Here is a 14,062-nt window from a genome sequence, read left to right as displayed (position 1 = left end):
ACTAAACCTACTAAACGCTTGTTGTGATGAGCACATTTTAGACGTATATTAAAGTGACACTGACAGATCTCGCAGATCACCGCCATTTTAAGTTTGGTGCGCATTCCTGTACGCATCTTCGTGACAACAGAATACGGCTGTTAATATTTTATTTTGGATGAAGGAGGAATATCTTTATAACAATATTATAAAAATTACGCTCTTACTGACGTAATGGCTAATTGGTTTACCCGTTAGTGAATGCGGCTCTGGGGAAACATCAACATTATAATTAATATTGAGAATTGATAATAATTTGATGGTATATTACTAACAGGGATTGTAATACTGGAGAAAAATTTTATTTCCGTGATATCGAGATTAGTTTTCTCGATCCCGATCCTGGGATGCGTATTGCCTCAGGATTTAATATTGGTGGGAGCCCAAGTAGGAGAATGTAAATTAGTCCCATAGGCTCTTTTCTTCTTCATATAACTATTTTTACATATTTTCACAATACACGGCGGCATATATGCACACTTTCTCGTAATTTTTATTAAATTGGAGGCATAGTGGCGGTAACCGTTGAGCGTGTCATCAGTGACTGGTGGACTGGAAGTGACTAACAGTGACCATGCTGGACATGTGCGCCTAGTATGCTAAAACATTACTCAAATAATATCGGCTGTGCTACCCGCTTTGTCTAGGTCTAGAGAGCTACAATATTTATGCCGAATTTCACTGAAAAAAATGTTCTTTTGATTTACACCACCACCGACTGTAGTGGGTGTAGTCGTTTTTTTCGCCGAATGTTTATCGTCAATTTTTGGTTTTTTTAATATTGAGGTTCCAAAATATTAATTGAAAATGGACAAAAAAAAGTATTATTGCATATAACTTATACACAAACCTACTCAACACAACACAGCCTTATATCTAATTTATTGGTCTTTTGTCGATTGCACTCGGTGTACCTACAGTCTATGGCCCCCACATCTTGAAACGGGCCCTCAGGCTAGGATATTTGGCGGCCCCCTATCTACCGCTAAGATTAAAAGCAGTGTGAAACACTACATAAATGTTTTTCAAATCGTGTTTTGGTTCAAATTAAGGGTACAGTGAATTATTAGCGATTATTAATATATCTACTTCATTCAACTTCAGTTTATTTCTAATGTAGTGGTTTGTTATTAAAGGTATTTTTTCTGTTATATTTTCGTTTTTATTATATTTTCCATAAAAAATCAATCCCGAAAGCTTCGGGATTATGTTTATCAATCCCGGGATTCATAGGTATCGAAAATAGCTCGGGATCCCGGGATTGGAATCCCTAATTATAAGTAAGCACTAGTATATTTAATACTATTGTATTATTTAACACTTGGGGAGAATTTTAATATGTACACGTAAAAAATAATTATTTAATTGTGCATTTATGTTTTAGTTCCAGGGAGAAGAGAGTTCTTTTATTTTCATATGAAGAGTCAAGTATAATAAATCTTAATCATCAATAAAAAAACATTATTTTAAGAGAAAAATCAATTATAACTACCAAGTAAAAGATATTAACTTATTAAATTTCCTCGTCTACTTTCTGTATCAAATCGTAACGAACGTCTATTTATTTCAATAATCAACGTTATTTCATTCGACAGTGCGACGTCCACTTGTCCTGGCGTCCAATTGTTCCAGTGCCTGTCTACATTTGGTTACAGTATATTATTTTAATAAGTACGTAGTGATTTTTTATACACAAAATAAATTCTTTTAGAAATACCTAACTCACATGGAAATTTATCTCTAAATTCCGGGATCACATTATAATCACGGTATATATATCGGGATTCGGAAATGGTATCCCTAATTAAAAACTAATTATTATTTATAAATATTTAGAAAAATATTGTTTTATTATTATTTTAATCTGGGTAATAGCGACAGGTCGCATATTGTAGTAAACAAGTTTACAAGATAATAAATAAATAGCTGGTTTGAATAAAAATAAATAATAATGCATGGTCGGACAGTTTTATTTTTGTTAATATTTGTGGTAGCTGAATTGGTGAATACCTCAAAAGTCGTGGCTAACACCATTGAGAATTCAGTGCACGTGGTGGATCTTCAAAAATATGGTGAATTGATAGAGAGGAGAATAAAACGTGAACCACATTTTCATACAGAGCACCCACACCATCACGAGCACCATCATAGAAGACATCATCACCGTCCAGGAAGAAACGAGCAACATACTGCCCCTAGAAATGAACATCACCATCATCATGGCCATCATCATCATCCACACGAACATCGTAATTTTCCACACCATCACCCGGGCGGACATAATCATTTTCAACATGCTCACCACCATTGCAGACCACACGTGACAACGCCTTCATCCAAAGTGGACGTTGTCACCATACTAGACGAAGAAGAACTGGATTATGGTGTAATACAGCCGAGGCTTGGGAACGACTACGCATGAAACTGCAAGAATTCAATACCTACAGTGAAATAATAATGTACAATAATATAGAGTTCACAAAATATTAAATGACCTTAAATTTGTTGTTTGATTTAATAAAACACATTTTTTTTGTAGTACTTATTCCACTTTAATAAATAAATTTGGACCGGTTTCGTCCGCCTCAGAGGGACATTTTCAGCTGAAGTTGCAATACAATGCAGTTCCACCATGAATAATATAATAATATAAATAATTAAAAAACATCACGCCGTAGACCCTCTACGTCATTGATTATAAACTAATTTTTTCGTTGCGGTTTAGTGTGACCTTTTTAACTTCACATTTTCTTCACATAGTAACAATAATTACAAAAATTTTAATTTTGTATTTAAGAAATATCACGTCGTAGACCCTCTACGTCATACATTATAAACTATTTTTTTCGTTGCGGTTTAGTGTGACCTTTTTAACTTCACATTTTCTTCACAGCAATAATTACAAAAATTTTAATTTTGTATTTAAGAAATATCACGCCGTAGACCCTATACGCCATAGATTATGAACTAATCTTTCGTTGCGGTTTAGTGTGACCTTTTTAACTTCAAATTTTCTTCACAGCAATAATTACAAAAATTTTAATTTTGTATTTAAGAAATATCACGCCGTAGACCCTATACGCCATAGATTATGAACTAATTTTTCGTTGCGGTTTAGTGTGACCTTTTTAACTTCACATTTTCTTCACAGAGTAACAATATATATACAAATTTTAATTTTGTATTTAAAAAATATCACGCCGTAGAGCCTCTACGCCATAGATTATGAACTATTTTTTTTCTGTGCGGTTTAGTGTGACCTATAAAAACTCACACTTTCTTCACAAAGAGAGTAACAATAATTATTGACAGTTAACACAATAAAAGACCTTACATTAAATAATCCCTATCGTCTACAGTGCTACTGTAGATTTAATGTAGACATCACTAACGACAGGATACGCAAGAAGCGATTTAATATAAGTTACTGATGTGTTACATTATTGTTTAATTACAATAATATAAACTTACAATTAAATAAAAACTATTATCAAGTGAACGCTTCTTTCATCTATAACGATTTCATCTTATATATTTTTTTATACACGTGAGTTCTCTCGGAGGTACCGATGTTTTTTTTTTAATAATTCAAAGTACTTACATACTGATATTTTTTTAAATAATAAAAACAATTGATTTATATAGATAATAAACGAAGAAACAGAAGTGTTCAATCTAAGCATTCGTGTGAATCAATGCATTATATTATGCAGGTCTATTCTATACACAAGGCACATCGACCGCTAAAGTGATAAATATTATCACTTTATCATATTTATGTATTGAGGTATTATAATTGTTACAATAATTTAGCCGTCTAAACCAGGGGTATTCAACCTGGTCCCTACCTCCCACTAGTAGGCGTTCCAGCTTTCATGGCGGGCGGTAGGGGTTTTAATTTTATAAATCAAAGTTACTTCCCTACTTTATAAATCACCATTACTGTGAAACCGGTGGGCGGTTAGAAAATCCTACTACTAACAGAGATACAAAAGTGGGTGGTAGGTATAAAAAGGTTGATTACCTGTGGTCTAAACAGTCAAATCTGTCTATCTCGCTATAAAGTTAACACAGCCAAGAGAGGTGCTGTCATAACATAGCACTTATTGTAACAATTGCAACTAATTTATTATAATTGTTACAATAAGTGCTACTACTTCGATACAAACCTACCCTAGATAGCTGCCGTGGCGGCCGAAAAGCAGTCTTGTGTATATAATAGACGCGCTGGAGGCAGATAAATAATTATTTCTTTTTGTATTCACATTATTATAAAATATAAAACTAAAATAATATACCCTAAGCACAGGCTATTTTGACTCATAATCCCATTTTCTCCCCGATCATAATGCATAAAATAGTTAATATTTTTCAACAATGAAGGAGAGTTATTATTAAAATACTATGTTTTTATTCAATATACTAATACACTAATATGCACCCTTTATTAGAAATACAAAATTTTGAAAAACATCAGAATATAGCATCCATTAGTTTTATTTTATTGTTTTTGCATCGGACAGATCGGAAAAACAGAGGCATCTACCGATAAAATACGAAAGATATATTTTACCTACCAAAGAAATATTTCAAAATATAGTTTTTAAATTCAAAGATTAACAAACAATTTTTAAAAAATGTTTTTCTATTAAAAATGTGTAAATATTCCGTCCCTAGCACCGCTAGTTGTAGTACTGGGCTCCCCCAAAAGCCATTTTATAATAAATAACAATGAAATAAACACAAACCACACCTACAAAAAAAGACCTTCTTGATATCCAGGCATATTTTTACCGTGTGAAGGATGGAAATTTTCGGTGAACCAAAATAGTTAAATAATTATTATCAATCTCACACTAATCAAGCCGAAGTGCTACCATAGTGTTATTAGTGGTATCTAGCGATAGAATGCATAAGATACAATGTACTGACATCAGCAATATTATGTAGGTATCTAATTATAATGAAATATTTTTTTATTACTATCGATTCGCGCTTAGTAAGTTATGGTCAGAAGTTTGTCTTTGAATTAAAAAAAGGTATTTTTTTTAATGTTGTAGATAATATTTTCGTAACCTGTCGTTAGATGCCAATAGCATCACTCACCCCCTTCAGAAGGATGCAAGTTTTGATAATATCGTTACTGATTTTTTTTTATGGAGGTATAATAATACTTGGTGGAGTTTCCACTTTGCATAGAAACTTTATCGGATAGAGACAAAAAAATACACTAAATTAATACGGGACAAAATATAGTCCGTGGTTACCGTAAAAAAACCATCATTTTATTATTCAAATAATGTTTTGTAACCTATTTGGTATATTACTTAGAAAATTAGTTTAGTAATACGCCGTTAGATGGCAGTAAATGTTATTCAATTGTAGCATGCGGAATTATTTTTGAAAAATTAGATAAGTACCTAGGTACCTACTGATCATTTTATTATCGGAGATAAATTTGAATAAATTGATTAGATTCGAAGCAATGGACTACTGGTTAGAGAAATCAATACAAAAGCAACATATTATTTTCATCAATCAAAGGATTAGGTACAATTATGTATTCAAATATTATTTTTTGGTTCTCTAATGCGGTGAAAATGTTTTTGATAATAATTCGCAGTTCTAATGTATGTAGAATGTTTATACGCATTTTAAAAAACATTGATTTCAATAAGCAATGTGCCAATAACGAAATTTGGTTCGGTGTGGTTTCAAGTTGCACAATTTTTTTATTTTTGGAAAAATCGATGTTTTTTAAAATAATTATAAATGATATATATGTTTTAACATTTTTTGTAGATCCTAATCATAAATTAAAATTGGATAGTCATATTTTTTATAATATATTTATTACTAGCTGACCCGGCGAACTTCGTACCGCCTCAGAAACAATAAATTTTGTGTTAACTTATTAGCTGAATTAAATTCAGTTTTTTAGTAAGTTAAAATAAATACTCAAAATGAATTGAGTTCAATAAATGTGTAAAAATCAAATCAAAATGAAAAGTATTTTAATTACTTACATTGAAATGAATGTAATTCACGTGGCAGCAAGGCATTTGCTTTATTGAAGCGAATCGAAATGATTCGCGTAGCATTGTTGCACTGTTTCTGTTAAACTATTTGCTGGATGGGTTGCACTCAAGTCGATTCCCTTCATTGAAGCACCTTGTGATATACAACATTTTTTGTTTTGTTGTCAGGTGCGAGAACGAACAAAGCGGATGGTTTGCCGACACGTGAACATGCTACGTACAATTGACCGTGAGAGAAACATTCATTTTCTAGATTCAGGCCACAGACACTCAAGGATTGGCCTTGTGATTTGTTGATCGTCATGGCGAATGCAAGACGAATCGGAAATTGAATTCGTTTAAACTCGAATGGCATATCGGTTGGGATCATCGGAATTCTCGGAATGAGAACTTCCTCACCTTTGAACATTCCTTTGATTATCGTCGCGTAAATCACATTGCCCATAAGATTTCTCACCACCAAACGCGTTCCGTTACATAGTTTTGGTTGGTTCAGATTTCGAAGCATGATGATTACCGAACCAACTTTCAGTTGTAAATTATGCGGTGGCAAGCCAGGCAGATCCAATGAGTTTAAAAATTCAGTCGGATAGTTGGTTGCTTTGTCTTCGTTTGTTACACTGTCGATAGATTTAAAGTAATGCAGTGGACCAACGATTTGATTTTGAATTGTGAAGTTTAAGTGATCCACATCTTTGTTCTTTGCCGCAAGAATTGCTCGTTCACTCAACCAATTGTGATTTTTATGGTTAGCAATGATGTTCGGGAACACTTTGTCGATGAGGTCGTCCTTCGTTGAGACGAAATTGCAAAAATTCTGCGCAAAAGAAATCAATCCGTTTGATTCGTCGACAGGAACACGGCCGTTACCGATAGTCAGCAATTGTTTGGAGAAATCTTTGGCAGATGGATCGTTTAGCAATGCAACTCGCATGTTTATCGTCAGCTGAAGTTTCTTCATATAGCGCCACAGCGTCGATGATTTGAGGCAAGCGTTTATTTCATCGGCAGCGGTCGATCTTGGAATGACTGGTAGTGTTTGGCGGAAATCGCCAGATAGTAGAATCATTGCGCCTCCAAAACATCTCGAGTCATTGCGCAGATCTTTCATAGTTCGATCGAGTGCTTCCAACGCGCGTTTATGCGCCATTGTGCATTCATCCCAGGTGATGATTTTACTTGCTACCAAAACTTTGGCCATTGCTGAGTGTTTCGCAATGTTGCATGTTGGTTTTTCAGTCGTTTGAAGGTTTAACGGCAATTTCAACGCTGAATGAGCCGTTTGGCATCCTTCTAGCAACGTGGCCGCTATCCCAGAAGAAGCAACTGCTACAGCAATTTCGGATCTCGCACAAACAGTGGCCAAAATCAATGACATGAGGAATGTCTTCCCAGTTCCACCGGGTGCATCGAGGAAAAATAATATACCATTTCCATCATCAATTGCCTTCATTAACGTATCGTAGACTTCCTTCTGTTGGGGGTTCAACAGTGGTACATTCGTTCGAATTGATTGGTTCAATGCATCTCGATCATATTCACGTTCACGTTCCAATTCTCGATTGAAAGCGTCGTTCATTCCATGATGTGGCGTTGGCATGCCTAACTTGACTAACAAACTGCCGCATATGAGGTAACACATGTCTTCGATCAAAAGCAAAGCCTGGTTATGAATCTCCTCATTCACCTCGAGATCGGGATTCCCTGAACTGACACGAATTCGGTGTAAAATGTCTTCTGACATGTCATCCTTGTACTTGTTCCACAGTTCAGGTGGATTCGATGGGAAGCATGTCGAAATATTGATAGCAAATAATGTACGTATCTGACTTGGAGATGCAGAAACAATTGCTACAGCGATTGTCATGTCCCAATGAGTATCGTTTTCAAGTAAATTAATCTGTTGACATGCAGCACGAAATGTTGGGCACACTACACCGTTGACTGTTCGAAGTGATTCAAATGATGTTGGCCCACGAACATTCACCAGCAACAACCGCAAGTAGAAGCATTCGTCATTCTTCGGATGAACTGTGTAAATGCGACCAAGAGCATCAGTAGAACGCACATCCGGATGATCAGGAACTGCATCGCCTTGCTTCCGACGCTGAAATTTCTTCGATGAAGCGTTCCAAGTGTAATAACGTGGCATCTCAGAGTAGAGCAACGTTCGTGCAAACGGATCGCTTTGGCAAATCGAAAAGAAACTGGTCAATGTTGTCGCTGGAGGTGTTTCAGCACGTTGAGCAACATTCGATGTGTTGAAATAAACTCGTTGACCATTCTCCAGATGCACCGCCAAATGTACAACAGTGGGATGACGTTCATGAATAGGGAATGAAAAAATACGCCAAATCGCTTCATTGCAGCTCACATATCGACCAACTTGATAGTGCGTGATTTCATCGTTGGTATTGGGAGTTTGAACGCCAAAAACCGCCATATCGCTGCCTTTGGTGACATATTTGCAGATGTATTTAATGGACTTCACTGAATTGCAATACTCCACGTTGCAATGCGCCTTGAATGTTTTGGAAAGAAGTGGTGAATATGGAACAATCCAAGTGTTGTCGACCACGATATCGTTTCTTTTCACTTTCGTTGTGATAGTTCTACCGTTATCATCGGGTAATCGACGCCGATACAGTGGATAACCATCGTTGGCAGTGATAGTCTCCGCCGACAAATTTCGTGGATAACGGTTTGAACACTTGCCGTCGACCATGCACGGTGATTGGGGGTTGATGGCGCCACACGGTCCGTGAATCATGTTAGTAATTACAACATCATGCAGGTCTGGATCGGTTTCGGGATCAGGAATCTCGGCACATATGATGTCATCTATTTGGTCTGGTCAAATTCTTTCGACTAACCAAATAAGGATGTGTGCATGCGGCAAGCCTCGTTTTTGCCATTCAATTGAGTACATCCAGCATCGAGTATCCCCAAAGACGCGATGCTTAACAATGTAGTTAATCAGCGACAGGATTTTTTGTTTGAAGACACGTGCGGTGATGTCGTGCCGATCACTTGATGTTTGTCTGGGGAGCAGTAGTTGAACAATTTCTATCCATTTCCGATTGCATGTAAAGGTGATAAATAGGTCTGGACGACCGTAATGACGAACATATGTCATTGCATCTTGCGCATATTCATGCATATGACGTGGGCTGCCAATGTACGTCGCTGGTAGAATAGTCAATCGACCAACATTAGCTGCATCTCCTTCGGTGCTGATTGCATCGCGTAAATGAATATACTCCTCCGAACGCAGTTTGGCTTGGTTCAACCGAATGAAAGTGAGGCGCTCCGTCTCGATTTTGACGTACATGTCGACGCAATATTGCTGAAGCAATCGACGAAATCGCAGCAAATAGTTGTCAGCATTTTGACGAATCATCAAACGATATGCGTAATAATTCATCGAGCTCACCTTCTTGGTTTCCACACCTGAAATGAAATCAGTGAATTTAGTGAAATTATTGTCATGTTAAAATGAAAATTATGATATCGATACTCACCGTTCAATGAATTTATCATCTTGAAATGAAATCATTGAAATTAGTGAAATTATTGTCATGTTGAAATGAAAATTTTGAAATCGATACTCACCGTTCAATGGATTTATCATCTCGATATTAAAGTGATATCCATCGTCTCCTTGCCAAAACATCAGCGGGTATTGCAATGCATCGTATGAACGGTGTGTTTCGTATATTCTTTGCAGTTGTCCAGTGTCGCGACGTGTAAGTACAATATCGCGCGTTTCCAAGTTTTCACCGATAATCGCAATTGCGACTTCATCTATTGTTGGAGCGTTAAATTGGCGTTCGTGTGTTCCAGCGGGTCGTTTATCCGCTCTGATCACAACTTTGTAGTCATCACTTGGTATGCGATCCAAAGCAGTTTTGAACAACCGAACCAATGCATGATGTTCATGAAGTAGTTGGAATTGCTCTTTTCATTGCCGTATTGATCGTTTGACGCCGATCAAGTTGTTCGTCCATATTGCCCATGAAGTAAATTTGGATGAATTTATGATGTGCGTCTTTAAGCGGTTGCAATGATCCAATTCGATGGTGAATTTGGCCTTGGATCTGTAAAGTCGAAAGCGAAGTGAGAATTACTGATTTATGATCACCAAAAGAAAATGAACGTTTATTCTCTCGAGCAGAAATTACCTTGAATGTTGGATTGAATCTGCGTTCTTCAATAATGTCTGCTCCAAATGAAGTCATTTGGAAACATCCGTTGTATCTTTGAGTGTTTGATAGAAAATGTCGTGATTCTGGTGTTTCGCCACGAAGCAATGAATGCAATGGCTCAGGTGGCGGAGGCAATAATGGCAATTTCACCTTGCCACTGAGACAGCACAATCCAGGCGTTTCTCCATCGAACTTCAATGCACCGCAATGGTCACACACAACCTCCATTGGGCCAATTCGAACAAAAACATGCGAGCTATAATCAATTGTGCAATCGTATTGAAACGCTACTCGATTCAAATCAACACTTGAAGCATTTCTTCTTGCGCGTCGAAGATTATCACGTTGTTGATCTGTGCGATATTCTCGACGATTTCTCATTGCTAATTGAGCCGTTTGACGTAATACCACTCTTTGTTCTTGTGTTTGTGAATCGCAAAGTCGAGCCATATTAACGCGGCGCTCTTCTCGTGCGATTTCTTGCTCATCTTCAGTGGATTGATAAACAATATTCCGAAGTCTAATTGCATTACGGCTTCGTTGTGAAAGATTAGATCTTCTGGCTCGTGGCATTGTAAATAACACTGAAAAATTAATCACACAATTCAAAATTACATAATGAAGCAATTATAGATGCGCAAACAATCACAAATTTCAAAACCTCACAAAGTGAACATCTTCGAAGGCAACTTACCGTTTGAAAATCACGATCGAAATAGCTATTTGTGCACCTAGCTGGTAATGATTATTCACGGAGATCGATTGTCGAATCAAGTCCGAAGGGCGAATTTTGAAATTGGTAGGTAAATAATGAGTAATACCAACGATAAGATCATGTGACGTTAAATTCAATCGAACGAAAATTTTGGGATGTTTGCATTCGTTTGATTTATTTGATAGACGCAGTCGGAGAAGCAAAGGAGATTCAGGCAGAACTACTTCCTAACAAATTCGCCGGGATCTACAATAATTACTGCTATATACTACGAAAGTCTTTCGGGATTATCTGAGGCTAAGCTAAATCAACTGTCAAAAGATAATGCAACACAACGCCATGTTCATTCTTTTGTTTCTATGTTTGTTTCTTGTTTATTGTTTCTGTCATGTATCAGAGTTGGCGTTGTATACTGATTTAAATTTTTTGTGATTTTCTTTTATTTTCGAATGCGCGAGATTTATTGTTCAAAATGTCAAAATGTATGAGAAAATTTATTTTATTCATAATTTTCTTTTCTGTGAATTTTTCCGATGTTTTAATAGTTATTCTGCTATTCCTGGCGGAGACAAATCCAACAAATCAAAGATCGTAAAAATCGGTCCAGCCGTTCTCGAGTTATAAATGGTGTAACTAACCCGACTTTGTTTTAAATATATAGATTACATGGTAAAATTATAGATTTTTCCATGTTTTTATCACATAGGATTAATTCTATATGCACCGTGTTGAATACATTCCATATGTGTAACCATGCCGTGTACACATAAGATTATTTTTTAATACTGATCTACTGCGGCGGACGCGCACATTGGATTAATAATTACGGTGCATGATTTTGGATGCTCTCACCTTAGGCTCTCACATATTATTAATTTAATATCGATTTTATTTTTTATTTTTGATCTTTTCGCAAGTGATATAGGTAATACATATGGTAGAGAAAAAAAAATGCTCATCACGTGGTATCAATAACTCATTTTCGTCAAAATCACCACTAAGGAGGTATTTATTATACAGCGACGACATATTTTATTATGTCAATGCATAAAATCGAACCTACGCGAACCGGTTCGAGGAAAATGTAGTGGGACAGCACTGGCTCCACGTCCGGTCAAAAGAGACTGGTGGTGAAAGTAACAAGTTAACGAAAGTTTAAAATGCAATTTGGATTTAACGCAAATTTGTAATCACGAGCCAAAGAGAGTAAGTTTTTGGTAAAAGTTTTCCAATAAGGGTTGCAGTGGTCAGGAAGCTTTGTAGATGTTTTTGTAAAAGATCAACGGATGGATAAGAAGGCGTTTTCGTATATATATATCTACCTAATTCGAAAGCAGGTATATATTTATAAATATTTATACATAGTCGTACGTATGTTTCACTTAGGTTTCAGTTTCAGCAGAGGAACGAACTCTAGCTGGTTTAGAAGCCCCCTCAGGGCTCAATCTTGGGACCAATACCATTTGAAACTATTCATGGAAGTTGTCACCTTGGAAAATTGTCCTCAGCACCAACTTGAAATAATATATTAGATTGGGACACACATAACAAACTGGATTTCAATATTGATAAATGAAATCTTTTGTCGTTTACTAGAGCCTCGCAGGTATTGTTTATCTAATATTCGATACATGACAGAGTTCTCTCACGAATATCATCTGCAAGGGATCTTGGCATTACGTTTGACAGTAAACTGGTATTTAGTGGGCTTTACCATCTGTGAAAAGGTACTACAGATATCTCAGATCAGTTAAATTACGGCCTTATGGTGGAGAGAGCTCAGAAAAAATCATCGTGAGGCTCCTTCAGCTGAAGCTGTACGGATACTATCCGTGGTTTTATCCTACTGACTTTCTTATAAATATGCTTACAGACTCCAGTCTAAAAGTTAAAAGAGATATATATTCGGCTTCGTAATTGTTCTTTGACTGAACTCTGACATTATTGGTAGTCCCTGATAACTATCTTAGATATTGGGAATAGTTATTTGTTCTCCCAAGGTGCAAAACTAACCTTCCATTGATAATGCCAATTGGGCGGGCAAGATTAGAATGTGAAATCATGAAGGGGCGTTGTAAACGAAATAACACAACATAAAATGTAAATATGTATATCACTAAGAGATATCTAAAACACTAAAAACTATGAGAACACAAAAATATCTTCTAGTTTGGGTGTCTACACGTTAGACTTCCTACTAACATAGTGATACAAGTTGGTTATTTACTGCTTTAAGTCATAGTATAAGTGTATTTAAATTCTAATGGATTTAAGTTTTATATTATTTCATCTGTGTCGTTTTATGCGACCCGGGTTTCGCCTTTCGGCATCTTCAGGAACTGTGTACACTCGCTAAAAGGAAAACACACACTGACAAAGAACACTATTTAATCTTACTTATATAACAAATCACTACAATAAAAAAGGTAAAAACTTTGTCACCTACCTTTTAAGTCAAGGATCCAATAAAAAATATATATGTATATTAATATTATATAACAATGAAGTAATAGGTCGGTGATAAAGTTTTTACCTACTTTATTGTATTGATTTTTTATATAAGTTAGAGTTAATAGTGTTCTTTGTGAGTGTGTGTTTTCTTTTTGGTGAGTGTACACAGTGTGTGAAGATGCCGAAAGGCGAAACCCGGGTCGCAAAAAATGACTCAAGTGGAATAGTACAAAACTACAATACATAAGAATTTTAATTCAAATTCCATCAAGTATCTTCGGTCGATAGTATTAATATAGTAAGAGCGGCGCCAATGTCCAGCTAGATAATATCGTCCAGTTGACATGGCTGCGACATGGCGTCACCAGTCGGCGGCGTCGTGTCCTTGTGGGGCTCCAATAAATTCGTTACTTTCCCTTTTTAATATTACCTAATTTGATATTCTAGCATAGGTATTTAATCTGTATTAGCTAATTTGGTAAATCGTCACAGTAAGGAATTGTGTATATTATAATATAAGGCAATAGCGAAGGGTCCAGGTAGGCTGTTAAAATCCACCATAAATAGTGCATATTAAACTTTGTTAGTCATACATATCTGTTTTTATTGAACTA

At 36.0% G+C, this 14,062-nt stretch overlaps 1 pseudogene; it reads right to left on the bottom strand.

The window, feature by feature from the left end:
• Positions 1-226: 226 nt before the first annotated feature.
• LOC147063843 (uncharacterized) lies at positions 227-10,732 on the bottom strand (annotated as a pseudogene).
• Positions 10,733-14,062: the final 3,330 nt, after the last annotated feature.

This window comes from Rhyacophila brunnea, unplaced genomic scaffold (genome assembly GCF_057557595.1).
Source record: "Rhyacophila brunnea isolate RB1 unplaced genomic scaffold, BYU_Rbru_1.0 scaffold_8, whole genome shotgun sequence".
Lineage (NCBI taxonomy): Eukaryota > Metazoa > Arthropoda > Insecta > Trichoptera > Rhyacophilidae > Rhyacophila > Rhyacophila brunnea.
The sequence above is the reverse complement of the archived record's forward strand: the minus strand, read 5'-3'. Positions and strand labels throughout refer to the sequence as shown.